Consider the following 14,800-nt stretch of genomic DNA (forward strand, 5'->3'; position numbering starts at 1 on the left):
CACGAGCACTCATTGGTTCTCAGTGCCTTCTTTAAACTGCTGGACATTCAGTTCGTTACTACGAAAGTAACTTAATCCATGCACTCTTATTATGCTAAATATGAAACAGTAGAAATATACTTATCTGCAGTTTGTCGATGTCTCCTTCACTGTGTTGGTAGCGAGATCCATCGTCGGTACCACCTCCTTGTCGAATCATAGCTATATAGGATGTCTACCTTTTGCCCACACTATGTAATATTCATGACGCTCGCAGTCACGCAGAGTGGAGGAACTCGGCGCACTCGCAGAAGCAGCACCGGACAAGTTCCTTCAGCACTGCGTCGTGAACAGTAGGTGCGCGTTGCGATCTGTAAAATCGCCGAAGCTATTCGCAGTCTTTCGGGGTGCACGGAAAGATTGCTCACGGAGGAACAGAACTATCCAAGAAATAATGGTCATCGTCGAGCCTGATCCCTACGTCACGCACTGCAAGCTCGTTGTACGAGTTTCTTTACACTGTGCGCCTCCGATGCTTAGCCGCCATGCTCGCCCGGTGAATGGATGTGATGACGCCACCAGAGCGTTCCCTCGTGGTATAATGCGAAGCGTACTAAATTACAAATTAGTCTAATGCGCATTCGGTGTATATGTTGTAAGCTTTAAAATGCTTCTAGACCACGTTAAACTAAGTAATAATATTGTACTAAATGCGTTTGCTTTATAACTCGCTTGTGCATTTAATGCACTCGGTGGAACGACAAACAAGTGAAAGAAGGCACGACCATGCACCGATGGTATGATCACGTGAGCCCCAGTTTGTCGACCGCCCAGAAGGCAACGCCCAAGGAATGATAGCCAGCCAGAGTGAATCTAGATAAACCAATGAAACTGGAGGCTTGTCGAAAGATAAACTGTGTCTCGGTACCATTCGTGCTTTCATCTTGGGGTGTCGCCAGAGCTCGTGAAGATCCCGAGTTTCGCCAAACTTGGCGCATCCTGCATAGCACCCCTGATCATGAAGCTGCAGCGATGAGAGTTTTCATTGGGCACTTGAGAATAAAAACGAGCACATCAGAGACGTCCGAGGGACATTTATAGGGTACAAGAGCACATCGCCCCCCCCCCCCCAAAAAAAAAATCACGAATATAAGCTTACGAATAGGGACATCATAAGATCGAGCACTACGACGCTTGTTGATCTTGTTTAGGATGACGTCAGCATTTCATTCAGCGTTTATTTCTGAGACAATGAGTTGAAGTTCCGTTTATTTGCATCACAATGGAAGGCGTAATCAGGCAAACATTGACAGCATTTCATTAGAGAGTGCCTGTCTACTCTGTGGAGATTACGTATGTCAATGACAACAAACACAGAAAGCTTTGCTTACATCGATTCGCACATACATGGGACCCGCATAATTTTTTTACTGTCAATTTATATGCTTAAGAATGGCGCTGATTAACGCAATATTTCCATCCACAGTGAGCAAAAGCGGCTGTCGTATCCACAGTAGAATTCATTTAAATGGCTTTATTTCTATGGACATTATACCGTTGCCAACTTCCGTGGGATTGGAGTCGTCAAAATGGGATACAGTTGACAGGGAAATCAGGAGGTTGATGAACGGAAAGAAGGGGGAAGCTTGCACAAGACCACCACGCCGTGTCGCGCAAGTATGACCACGCTGATTCATTTGGGTTGACATATACTATATTGTGCGTCATACTTCGCCACATTCATTTTTCAAACTATGCCAGAGCTCGAAAAGGGCGGCCAACTCACTACGTCCCTTTCGTCTGTTTACTTCCGCAAAGTGTTTGTTTATCGCTGTGGTTACCAAATACGCCAAGCGGTATGCTACCGCTCAAGCTTTTCTGGCGGCTGAGCAACTGAAGTCGCAGGCTGTATTCGACATGGCGTCGACGTTCAATGTGGCTATCCTCAATTACTTTTCGTGGTCTTTTCTCACCGCCTTCTCTCCGGTGTCATCTCTTACACTACTCGCTCCTGCTAGACACAACACAAACACGCAACGACCTTAATCAACTATCAATTACACGCTAGTTGACACGCCGTCTATGTATATTTCCGCTGAGCACCGGGATTGGACCATGCTCCTGGCTATGGTGACATTATCCGTCTACATCCTCGCTTAACAACACCACTCGTTACTCATCATGTTTTTTTTTTGTCGACAAGAGCGTATTTACAAATACAAGAGTGTATTTCCTTGAATGTGCTTTCGGCTTTAGGGGTGACCTTGCACGCCCGCTTATTCTGTTACGTTGACGGCGACCGTTGTCGTCAGGATGCCGCCTCACTCTGAGCTTCGCAGTCACCAGAGAGCACAGAAAGCTGTCTTCACAAACAAACCACTGGGATTCGAGCCCATTTCCCAAATGCACCATCTTGCATTTGGGAGATGGGCACGCTAACCATTACGCTATCACCTGCCTCCACCAATTTCTGTTTATCTGCCTTCTCACTTCACGTTTTTTGCCGCAGACGCAAGCAAAATGGATGCAGAAACGAAAAAATGTAAGGATTGCTTGAGCCGCCAGCTGACACATTACCTTAACTTTGGCAGGTTATTCTCATTGGAGCGCATCTAGGCTTGCAGCTGCGTGCAGATTGTGGGTCGCCTTAGCTTTATTGTAAATTTGCTTTCACCGACTCTTCTGCTAGAAATGAAATGCCGGACAAAAATGAGACCTACCGTTGAATATTTTTTTCTTGTTTTCTAGGTTTAAACCAAAATGCTCATTTACACAAATAGTTATTTTTTTAAGAAATGGCATAAGGATACTATATTTCGAGGTCATGTCATTTTGTCAATACGGGCCGGCACCACGTATGGACGAAAGGGCATCACAGTGCCGATGCACGCGGCAGGTTACTAAATGAAGAAAACAGGAAACGAGTCTTTTTCAGTTCTCGCAACATATTGTACATAGAACACAAGGCATCCACCACCATGACATCTTATTTTTGACAACAGCGACACAGTGGCGGACTGATATACTTCCTGAAAGGGTTTCATTTTATTTTTTAATCGCAGAACCGCAAGCACAGGTTGCGTCGCGCATATATCGCAGCCACGTACTGTCGCCACGCTCCTTTTCCTCTAACAATGTGGCCCCCGGCTGCTTCACGAGCTCCCGTAGGTGGCGGATTGGACTGTCACTCCAGAAGTTTAAATACACAACCTCTTTGCATAGAAACGACGGCATGATTGTTAACATGCGGCTTGGATATGTTTGGCACGAGGCCAAAGACCCTGTCTTCTAACGCGTTCTTAAGTTTGCGTTCGCGTCTCTGTCTTGAAGGGATGCGCATTGTAAAATGTTGCAATGGTGCTTACGTTGAGCGCATGTATGGCAAAAAACGCGGTTCTAAAATGTCTGTTCACTAATTTGTGCAGTAAACCCATGTTTATAGTATTCGCGCAATATAGTAGTAGTATAGTAAGAGTAAGTATGGCATCCGTAACCGCAAGCGTCACGTTATGGTGGTAACTTGTCGGGACAGCGTAGTTGTAATCCACAGACCCTGCCACTAAAGAATACGTGGCAAGGCATGGCTGATGAATAAGTAATTGCGAAGATTGGTTTTCAGTAAAGGTTTGTTACCAAGAACGGCGGGAGCTTATACTGCCGCAAAGGACGGATGCTGGGCGGTGACTCCAATCATTTACTCGGCACATCTACACTAGAATTCAACTGGTTTCGCCAACTCTTGCTTATATGATCTCACCCTTAAACTACGACTTCGCCTGCCACCCGGTCCCCAGCTTTTCCTCTTTGTCTCCCGCTTCTTTCCCAATCTGCTGAGACGTGCTTCCACTGATGCTTGCTCCTCCTTTTTCTCAATAAATTAAGACATTCATTCATGCATTCCTATGTTACTGCATAAAATAGCGTTTTTTTTTTTATCTCCATAACCACCCTGTCCCTCACCTGGGATCTCCCATCGCAAAACAAGGTTGCTGTGTTGCAAATGGTTGGGCGTCACATATACAATTTTCTAGGAATGGCCAGTAGCACGGCGGGAAATTTTCCGTGGGTGACGAGACAGTATATAGAAAACCTTCTTTGCCACGTCCACACTCAGTGCTCTGCTTCGTGAGCTACTATTTGCCACTACGACGAAGTACGAAATGAAACAAACCTAGCTGGGCTGGTCGTGGGCAGCTCTTTCTGGATTCGTGCTGCGTCGATTTAATATATATATATCATCTAAGCCTAAATGACAGCGATATAGGCGAGGTGAGTTACGGTAGCTCGTTGGCTTCGACTAACGACGCTCTTCACGCAGCACTTCCGTCTTATGCGTGTTTGCGAACGGGAATGAAAGACAGGAGGGTAACACGCCTTCCTGAAATGAAACATTCGGAATAACCCTTTGTTTGGCGGTTGGACATATGTCGAGGGTCCCCGTTACGAACCACCTACAAGTCTGTATCACCTTGCAAAGGGGAACTCAGATGAAACGTTGTCAAACGGATATGCTTTTAATTATCATAAGTATATCTTTATTGAAATTTCTAAACCATTGCTTCAAGCCAGCTGCGCAAACGCGGAATCGAATGTATGGCCACGCTTGCCGTCGCGCCCACGGGCCTTAGACTGTCAGCGCGAGCAAGGACAGTGCACTCAGATGGCACCATCGGACTCTGTTATCAAAACCATGCTGCGACAAATAATCGCCGCCCTGCAGCTGCTACTGTCCGGTTTAAGTACGCCAGTGGCGCTAACCCGGTAAAAATTGTGACCGCTATAGACAGCCTCCTGGCTACATTGCAGTAGCTTCTAACTCTGCTCGCTAAGATGACTGTGCTGTGTTGTGAAGTGTACACGAACACAATGCACAGATACAGTGTGATGGGCAGCCCTCACCGTATTTGCCGTACCACCACCCTCCTTCCTCTTCTCATTCCACCTCTGTTATTCCCCAAACCCCTTCCCCAGCGTGGAGTAGCAGGATAGAGGCGCTTCACTCAGGCCGACCTCTCCACCTTTCTGCCCGTAAACATTATCTCTCTCTCTCTCTCTCTCCTTACCATGAGGTGAAAGCCGGCTAATAAGCATTTAAATTTTCCGTGTTAATAAAACAACCTGTTAATAAAAGGTAAAGTCCCATAAATTAAAAAGTAAGTTGTGAAAAATAAATTGGTGCGGTAAATGTGTAAACGCAGACGCAAGAAAAGGCCTAGTCCGTTTCCCAGTATTCACTCGATGAAGATGGAGCACCTCTATACTCTCACGTTGTAATAATGTCAAGAGCAAAACACTTCCAAAAGAGTGAGTCACGAATGTTACTCATTATAAAATAAGCTTCCGCTGGAAAAGAAAATAACACTCAAACATAACGATGGCTGCGCGCAAAGTGCTTCCTCCGATTCCGATCTACGTATCAAGGCGTCGGTTCGTCAAATTGGAATGCTCGTATATTGCAGCGCAATCTCGGGTCGTCAGATGGGATGGAGAAGGTACGTCAGTATTCGCTTCACGCGCGCAATCTCATAAGATAACGCTCTTTTGCTGTTGAATCCGTGACAACATACTGGATATTAGAAACACATGCAGGCGCATATTGAGCTAACTGATAACTTTGGAACTGTGGTTAGACGCTAAAAAAAGCCCGCCCCCCCCCCCCCTTAGAAAAAGAAGAATACACTTGCTTTCAATATTAGCTGAAACACAGTGCTTGTGGTTTACAAAGGGCCCCCAATACTGCACAGCGGCGCCGACATACAGGAAATTCAAGAGTGAACCACTTTCCAATTACTGGTATTTATCAGACCAGCATATCGTGGTTCAATGTAGCTCTGTAGTCCAGGGGCAAGTTCTACCACGGGTACTGTGTCGGAGCTCATATTTCATGTCAGGATTATTTGTCACAAAATCACAGTATTTTTTCTTTAGATCTTATTATTAGACAGCTAAAATACATACAGCGAAACCCTCACCTTAATATTTCAGTACCTTTCATTCTAACGTACATATCCGTGCTGATCCATATGTTACAAAGTACTGAAAATGTACCCAATGCTTTCCTACAGGAAGCTGTTTTTATTCCTTACGATGCCAGGAAACCGATCCTGATGCCACCAACGCTCAGAAACCTAATCGGGAGAGCGCACAATGTTCTCGTACAGCTTTTGGGTTGTACCGTAGCGCTGAGGTGCTCCTTGTGTAATGTATGAGAATCGGTTGTAAAGACAGACGTGCAAGGTTGGGCCATGTGCTTAAGCTCATGAAGTCGATTTGTGCCAAGATAACCACACACTTCATAAGAACACTTCACACATAACACTTCACACTTCATAAGAAGTTTACACCACCATCAATATGCCGGCTGCTTTTAACTGCACGAAACAAAGCTATTGAAACGATACAAACAATGTTAACATCGTTTTATCATTCGAGTGTTCAGATTGGTAACCTCTAGATGCGGAGTAAGTTGAGAAGTTGTTTGTGTAATTAACAAAGCTACGTTAATTAAATATTCAGTAATGGTTTTTACGTGGCTAATGAAAATGATCAGTTTGAGCCCATCCTCGAGATCATGCAGCCAAGCGAAAAAATTTCGACTAAACATACTTCTGTAAGAGCCATGCGAACAAAAATTTTCCGAGTAAGCACTCTTGGAAGAAGTAACTGACGCAGAAAAAGAACATCTGTAAAGTCACAGAAAGAATAGCACTTTACGACGGGACACAAAGGAGGAACCACTCACAAACTGTGCTAACTTGAAGCGCCGTTCTTTATGTGATATGAAGCAACTAGCCCGTCAGTCATTCCTTCCAAACCTGTAAAGTCAACCTGACCACATATAGCCTTTTGTGATGCTGTCATCAATAGTATGGCCCTGTGAACATGTTCCCCATGGCCACACAGTCGCGTTCCATCTCGAAGGCAAGCATTTTAATGTTTTAGTGTCAATACGGCACTGAACGTGTGCCGCCGAAAGCTTGCTTGGTCGCAGAAGCGATGCATGACGAAATGGTGGTGCAGATTTAGCGCGTCGCTGGCATCGAGACAATGCGCTGCAGCCGAGGGAAGGAAGATAACGAAAGTGAACAGCTTGGTAGCTAGCTGCTCATGGAGCCGTGCCGATGGTGGCGGTGCCATCATGACGAAATCTGAGGCGGCGATATTGAGGGCTGAGGCGTTTTTTTTTCTTTTGTTCTTTTATTCCTTTTTTTACCAACGAAGTTGTTAAAGGGAAGCTGAAGCGGTTTTGTTTTCATGAATTGCTGGGGTTGGGAAGAACAGACCTATTCATTTACGGTTCTGAAATTTTTTCCTTTGTTTTGTTAATATAAGGGGCAGCAAGCTTTCTAAATCCCCCCGCCCCCCGTGGACACGCCCCCGTCGCTTCCCGGAGCGCCGGGTGAGGTGGTTTCCAGAGAAAACCGGCGAGAGTGACGTCACTCGCGGGAACCGTACTGCCGGACCGGCGTGCTGGCATGTGCTGGTATGTTTCTTCCCGTCCTGCGCTTTGCTAAACGATCCTACGAGAGATATGCCGCCGCTGACGTTTTTTTTTGCGATTTTCGTGAACTGTCCTTCCTTTCTGTGCTGCGTGAGCGCCTACAGCCAAGGGCGCCTAACCTGCCCTCCTTCTGTGCACATTCGGCTGTGCGAACACAGGCGGCCGAGACGATGGGGTGTTTCACATGTTCCCGAAGGACAAGAAACTTGCAGCGCAGTGAGTCCGTGCGGTGAGGAGAGATAATTTCGTGCCGACGAAATGAACTGTGCTGTGCTCGGAGCATTTCCGCGACAGTGGTTATCATCGGAGCTTGACAACGATGCGGGCAATCGATATTCCAATTAAATCGGCGCGACTGAAGCCCGGCGCTGTTCCGTCTATATTCTTCCACAAGACAAACACCTCGCCACCTCCAAGAGTGGCCTTCGCCAAGAGGAGAAAGGGTGAGTTAAGGGTTTTAATGTGGACACGGGCAATGTTTTAAAGAGATGATCACCTGAGTGTCGAACAAACGGCCTTACAGCGCCCTATGACGAAGTGAGGTGGAGGCACAGCCAGGCATATGCACATGCGTGCAAACAGCTTGCCGTTTTCATCCTGTTTTTCCCCTCCGCTGTGTCACGGAACACTGTACTACGGCTGTTTGTTCGGTGCTGTTTTGATACGGTGAAATAACTGACCGGGGGTACGCTTGTGCATTACGTTTTATTTGCTATTGGTTCTACCACGCGATGCCCACAGGTTTAGCCGTTCAGCATTCGTGTTCAAATCGCACGACATGAGGCGTTACGGTGACATTTTGATGCTCGCGATACAGTAGTTGAACTCGGCGTGTAAAAACTTCGTTCCGTAGATTTCGCACTCACATCTTGCTACCAGCAGCGAAATGCCGCAAAAACAATCGTCGGCACAGCCGCGCCCGTGACAAGGCGAGCGGGCTCAAATAATGAAGTAACGTTGTGAGGTATTGAACTTGTCAGCGTTCGAGGTCGCCTAGCCCAATACCGGCATCGCTGCTGCACAAAAAATGTTTTCTTGCCTTTGTACCTAGAGAACTAGCTATGTATCAGGCATGACAAAATTACTAGTTGAATGTAATTACATTACATTACTCATTACTTTCTTATTACAATCATCGATTTGACTTACATTACCGATTACCGCTTTCAAAAATGGTATTACTTTACAATTGCTTCCAAAATGTTTTCCTGCATACAAGAAGGAAAAAATGGCTGTGGCTTAGGTTAAGGTTAAGCCCAGCATGCGAAGCATACCTGTCTTTATTTTAGTTGTTGAACCACTGTTTAGCCTGGTGAACTGCTGTTGCTTGGCTATATTTGGTTCGGCTAGACGAAGAAACAACTCATGCATTACTGCTTCGCCTTCAAGAGTCGAACGCGACAGCGTTCCCGTCGACCCGCCAAGGGGTGTAAGACAATGGGCTACAGGGCAGCGACTACGCGCCCCGCATTGGACGCGGTGAGCGTCGAGCAAAGCAGCGCTCGGCGCGGCAACGAAATGTGCGCCTGAGCAAGAGACGCACGCCTTAGAAACAGCTCGTTTCTAAGGCAACACCGCATTCACTAGAGGCGCTTTTGTACCGCTTTGAAGCATCGTACTCGTGGCTCAGTGGTAGCGTCTCCGTCCCACACTCCGGAGACCCTGGTTCGATTCCCACCCAGCCCGTCTTGCAAGAGTTGAGACAAAGCCACTTCTCCTCTGTCGTGACGTCACGGTGTCACGTTGTTTCAAGGCGACACCGCCGCGCCTGAGGAGCTGGGTTGAGCTCTCGTAATATGCTTCGCATAAAAGCAAAGTTTAAAGGGACGCCAACCTATCTTCAAGGTAACATACACTTGCCAACATTACATGCCCCCCCCCCCCCTGTTCTGCCACGACACCTCACGACACTACCAACGTTCTGGCACCGTACACAACTTACTGGTGCATACTTAATGCAATTCATAATTTACTTCAGCCATGAAATGAGAGACACCAAATAATTCACATTGCTATATCACTAGACAACTAATCCATCGCATCAATTACTGAAAAAGTATTTCAATTACTGGAAGTAATCCAACTGTTGTCTTGTTTGCTGATATGCATGATATGCTGAAATTCATGACATCCATGCCTTGGACTCTTTCAGGTTCTAGCAGAGCACCTAAAGAACCGAGCCCCTGATGAACCTGTTCCACTAACATCACCAATCGAAGAGTTTGAAGCAGCCAGTGTGACACAGGCAGATAATGTTGAAGAGCTTGGAGTATCCAAACGCGGCACTTTGTTCGCAATCGTGTATCAGCACGCAAAAAACTACGGAACTTTAGACAAGCAGCGGCAAGGTGCTTGACATCGCGTAATTGCACCCGTGTTTACAATCTAATGAGAAGTTAGTGCTTCAGCATTCTTCCAGCAGCAAGTTCCCAGTGACACTTCAGCGCATTTTTCTCCCGTCATTGGAACGTGCAGCTACATGAAAAAAAAAACACGTACCAGCTAAGATTTCTAACGCGCGAGAAGGTGCACACATCGCTCTCACTGTTGGCACACTCAACATCGTCGTTGCCGCCGTCGTTTTCCGTGTCGGCTGTCGGTTCGAACATGTACGGCGAAAACACAAGCTGTCTGAGACAGCGAGAACGTCCCATAATGCTTACAACTCAGCCATAGACTTCGACAGCTTTGACATAGTCAACAACTTTGACTCAGCTGTGAAGCCAGAACAGAACAGCGTGCTACGCTCTGAAACGGCGGCGCCGACCGGCGACTGCCGCGAATGACGTCACGGCGGCCCCGACCAATCACGGGCAACAGCGGCGTTCGCGCGATGCCCTGAGGCGCTGGTGCGCGTTTTCTTGGAAAAACAGCCGCTTGCGTTTGTTTCCGCCCTTTTTGAATCAGATATTCGTGTTCAGGGGAATCAAAACTGTAGAATGCCGCAGAGAACTCATTTTTTTTCGAAAAGTGTTTCAGCTTCCCTTTAATTGGAACATCGTGTGCCCGCATCGTTGTCAAGCTCCAATGATAACCACTGTCGCGGAAATGCTCCGAGCACAGCACAGTTGATTTCGCCGGCACGAAATTATCTCTCCTCACAGCACGCACCCACTGCGCTGCAAGTTTCTTGTCCTTCGGGAAAATCTGAAACACCACATCGTTTCGGCCGCCTGTGTTCGCACAGCCGAATGTGCACAGAACGAGGGCAGGTTAGGTGCCCTTGGCTGTAGGCACTCACGCAGCACAGAAAGGAAGCACACTTCACGAAAATCGCAAAAGAAAACAAACGTCAGCGGCGGCATATCTCTCATAGCGTCGTTTAGTAAAGCGCAGGACGGGAAGAAACATACCAGCAAATGCCAGCGCGCCGGTCCGGCAGTACGGTCCCCGCGAGTTACGTCACTCTCGCCGGTTCTCTCCTCTGGCAACCACCTCACCCGCGCTCCGGGAAGCGACGGGGGTGTGTCCACGGGGGGGATTTAGAAAGCTTTCTGCCCCTTATATTAACAAAACAAAGGAAAAAATTTCAGAACCGTAAATGAATAGGTCTGTTCTTCCCAACCCCAGCAATTCATGGAAATTGAAAACCACTTCAGCTTCCCTTTAACAGTAAGCTTTAACTCGGGCCCAACTCCGACGCGGCCTATTCAAATAGATGTAAAACGCCGAAACTCTTTTCTGAGATAACCCCTGGGCCGATTGTATTGAAATTTGCTGGATTCGGGAGAGAAAGGTAAATTCTAGTGACTATTGGAAGCGGAATTTCTATTGAAGGCTTGAATTCTGGTAAAAGATTTTCAAAAATTCGAAAGTGCGAAAAACACAGAAGCACGAAGTTTACAAATTAATAACTCTGCATCAAAAACTGATATCGCGGTTCTGTAAACAGCATCCTTTAGACAATTCAAAGCGGACAAATTCAATATGCCGATTTATATCTTACGTGAAGTCGTTACGTTGTGAACAAGGACTGTGGAAAAGCTGTATTTCCACATTACTAATTTATTTAGATTCACGCGTAATATATCAATTTTGACCGCTTTGATGTGCTGTTAGATGCAATGTACAGAATTGTGATAGTTTTCATTGCCGAAAGACAGAGTTGTGAACTTGATGGTTTCGTTTTCTGAAAATTTGCGATTTTTGCCAATTTTGAATAAACAAATGCTAACCTAAATAAAGATCTAAACCAACAGTCACTAGATTCTAAGTTTATATTTTAATTGCAACAAACCTTGTAAAATTTGACACAGTGGTTGTGGAGAAAAACGAATTCTCATTTTGCATTTATTTAGATGGGACTACCAGAGCTAAACGTTCCTCTTAAGCGCTACTTTACCCACTATCGCGTCCGCGTGTGGAGCAAAATCACGAAGATAGCGTAATACCGGCCTGACAAGCAGCGGAGGTGAAGCAAGTGTTCAGCTCTCCCCATACGTGGGCTGATCCGGAATGTAACGTCATGCCAGGCCGACCTGCGGTGCAGGTGAAGCAGGCATTAAGCACTCCCTATTCGTGGGCCGATCCCCAAGACAGTGCAATGCGGGGCCGACATACGGCGGAGGTGCAGTTCGCCATTAAGGGGCCCACATACACAGCTTTGCGGGTCATCTTTTTTCACAGAGTGGGAGGGCGCTGAGATTTTTTACTTTATCAGGTCATCGACGGCGAAACCAGGGACACCAAAGCCGTCCTCGGGCTCGACCTAGAAAGCGCATTCAACAAAGTGACGCACTCTGCCATCCTCGCGCAGGTATGCCATCTAAACCTAGGCGATAGGTCGTACGAATATTTCAAAGACTTCCTCACCGGCAGAACGGCGGAGCTCAGACCCGGCGACCTGAAGACGGACGAGAAGACATTAGGGAGCCAGGGCACTCCCCAAGGCTCCGTCATCTCACCCATGCTATTTATCCTTGTTATGATTTAAGTTGCCAAAAGACTATGCCAGCTTGAAAGAATGAAGCACACGATATATGCGGACGACATTACGCTGTGGGTGGAAGGGGGCTGTGATGCCCACATAAAATGCACACTACAGACGGACGTCGACACGATCTAAGAAAGCCTCGAAGGTACGGGACTGCGTTGCTCTCCAACTAAGTCGGAGCTCCTGCTTTACCAACCGATCAAAACGCAACGAATCAAGAAGCAAAGAAAACACGAAAAGATGAAGATCCGCACCAGGTATGGTAACACAATACCGACGGTCAACAAGATCCGAGTCCTGGGCATGACGATCGAAGCACTCGGCAGGAACGAATACACCATCACCCGCATCATGGCTAAGGCTGCCGACGCCACCAGACTGCTCAAGCATGTTACCACCAAGAAGGGAGTCATGAAGGAGGAAAACTTCATCAGACTTATACACTCCTTCGTACTCTGCCACACAGGGCACGTGGAAGCCTTCCACAAGTGGGTGAAAAGCGAAAAGAACATGCTAGACACCCTAATCCGGAGGGCTTACAAGACACCACTCGGTCTACCCGAACCTACCAACACGAAACGTCTCCTCCAGCTGCGCATACACAACACGCTAGATCGCCGAAGCGCAAAGAGCCGCTCAGTTGGAATGACTGTCATCAACAAAGGCTGGCAGAAAGATCCTGTGCAGTCTAGGCATCGGTTATCACGAACAGCAGGGACCAAAATGCCCCGTCCCCGACCACGTATGACGGAACATACGGATTGACCCATTGCCAAGGAACATGTGCCCGGAGTTCAACGAAGGCAAAAGACGCGCTAGAGCCAAGACACCGACGGACCTGCACGCGGAAGACACCGGTGCCGGATACGTGTATGCAGCCGAATATGCCGGCCGGAACGGCTTCGCGATCGCGGTGGTCGACTCTGGAGGCAACGTGCGGGCGACCGCCAGCACATTGAGCAAGCAAGTGGAGGAAGCAGAAGAAATAGCCATCGCCCGGTCTATAGTATAGACCGAGAATGCCACATGATCCTCAGCGGCTCCAGACAGGCGGTGAGGAACTAGGCCAAAGGAAGAATTGCCCTAACGGCGGCACGCGTCCTGCTCCGACAGGCAGACCGCGACAAAAGGACTCGAATCAAGTGGTTCCCGACGCACGCAGGACAAGCGTCGGAGAAGCAGGCCAATCGCGAGGAAACGGCACACGCCCAAGCGCGAGGACTAACCGACCGCGCCCAAGGCAACGGCTGCCCGCTGTGGTTCAGCGCCAAAGACTGGATGACCAGCTATAACGAACTGACCAAGACTTTCGGCTGGCCCGCAGACTTCCCCGCCGCCCTGCAAAGAGCTGAGTAGGTCGCAGGCCGTGCTATTCAGGCAACTACAAACGAGAACGCTTCCAAGCCCGGCGCCATTGCATAGGATGTACCCAGAATCGCACCCCACCCGCCGTGGTTGCTCAGTGGCTATGGTGTTGGGCTGCTGAGCACGAGGTCGCGGGGTCGAATCCCGGCCACGGCGGCCGCATTTCGATAGGGGCGAAATGCGAAAACACCCGTGTGCTTAGATTTAGGTGCACGTTAAAGAACCACAGGTGGGCAAAATTTCCGGAGTCCTCCGCTACGGCGTGCCTCATAATCAGAAAGTGGTTTTGTCACGTAAAACCCCAAATATAATTATTAGAATCGCACCACCATGACAAGTGCAGAGCGTGCTGCAGGGAGACGGCCACATTCGAGCAAATGCTATGAGATTGCTCCAAACACCCAAACGATGCAAACTCAGGACGTATACCGCCGCAGCTTGAGGAAGCAATGCGGAGCGACGACCAAGAAAAACAACCCCAAGCCGTCCAGCAGGTCATCGAGGCGCTGGCTAGGCAGGAGCCTGGCGAGCCGGCAACGGCGAGCTGGGATCCTCGCAGAGCACCCGCCACGATGACGACGTAGGCCACGTCCGAAGCGCGCCTTCGCGCTTTACTGCAGGCTTAATAAACGTTTTCCCGATCCAATCCAATTACTTATCCGCATTTGTCCTGCATGCGTCTGCGATGAAAACAAGAAGCAGGTATGCATAGAAAATCTGAGTTGGCGGCGGCAGGTGGTAGCGCAGAAGTTAGCATGCCCAGCCCCTGCACGTACTTATATCTGCATTGACATGGGTTCGTGGTAGTGATAGCGACCAAAGCTCTACTTTTTCTGCGTGCTCTAGCCATTGTGAAACCACGGATGTAGTTAGCATGCCCAGCCACTGAATGGAAATTGCAGCAGCTACGAGTGGTGGAATCCCGCTGGGGCTGATTGTGAAGAAAGCTTCCTTTCTCTGTCCACTCTCGCGATGGTGACGCTAAACTGAGGAGGAGGCCTGACGGACACATTGTTGATGGT

This window comes from Dermacentor albipictus, unplaced genomic scaffold, assembly GCF_038994185.2.
Source record: "Dermacentor albipictus isolate Rhodes 1998 colony unplaced genomic scaffold, USDA_Dalb.pri_finalv2 scaffold_24, whole genome shotgun sequence".
NCBI lineage: Eukaryota > Metazoa > Arthropoda > Arachnida > Ixodida > Ixodidae > Dermacentor > Dermacentor albipictus.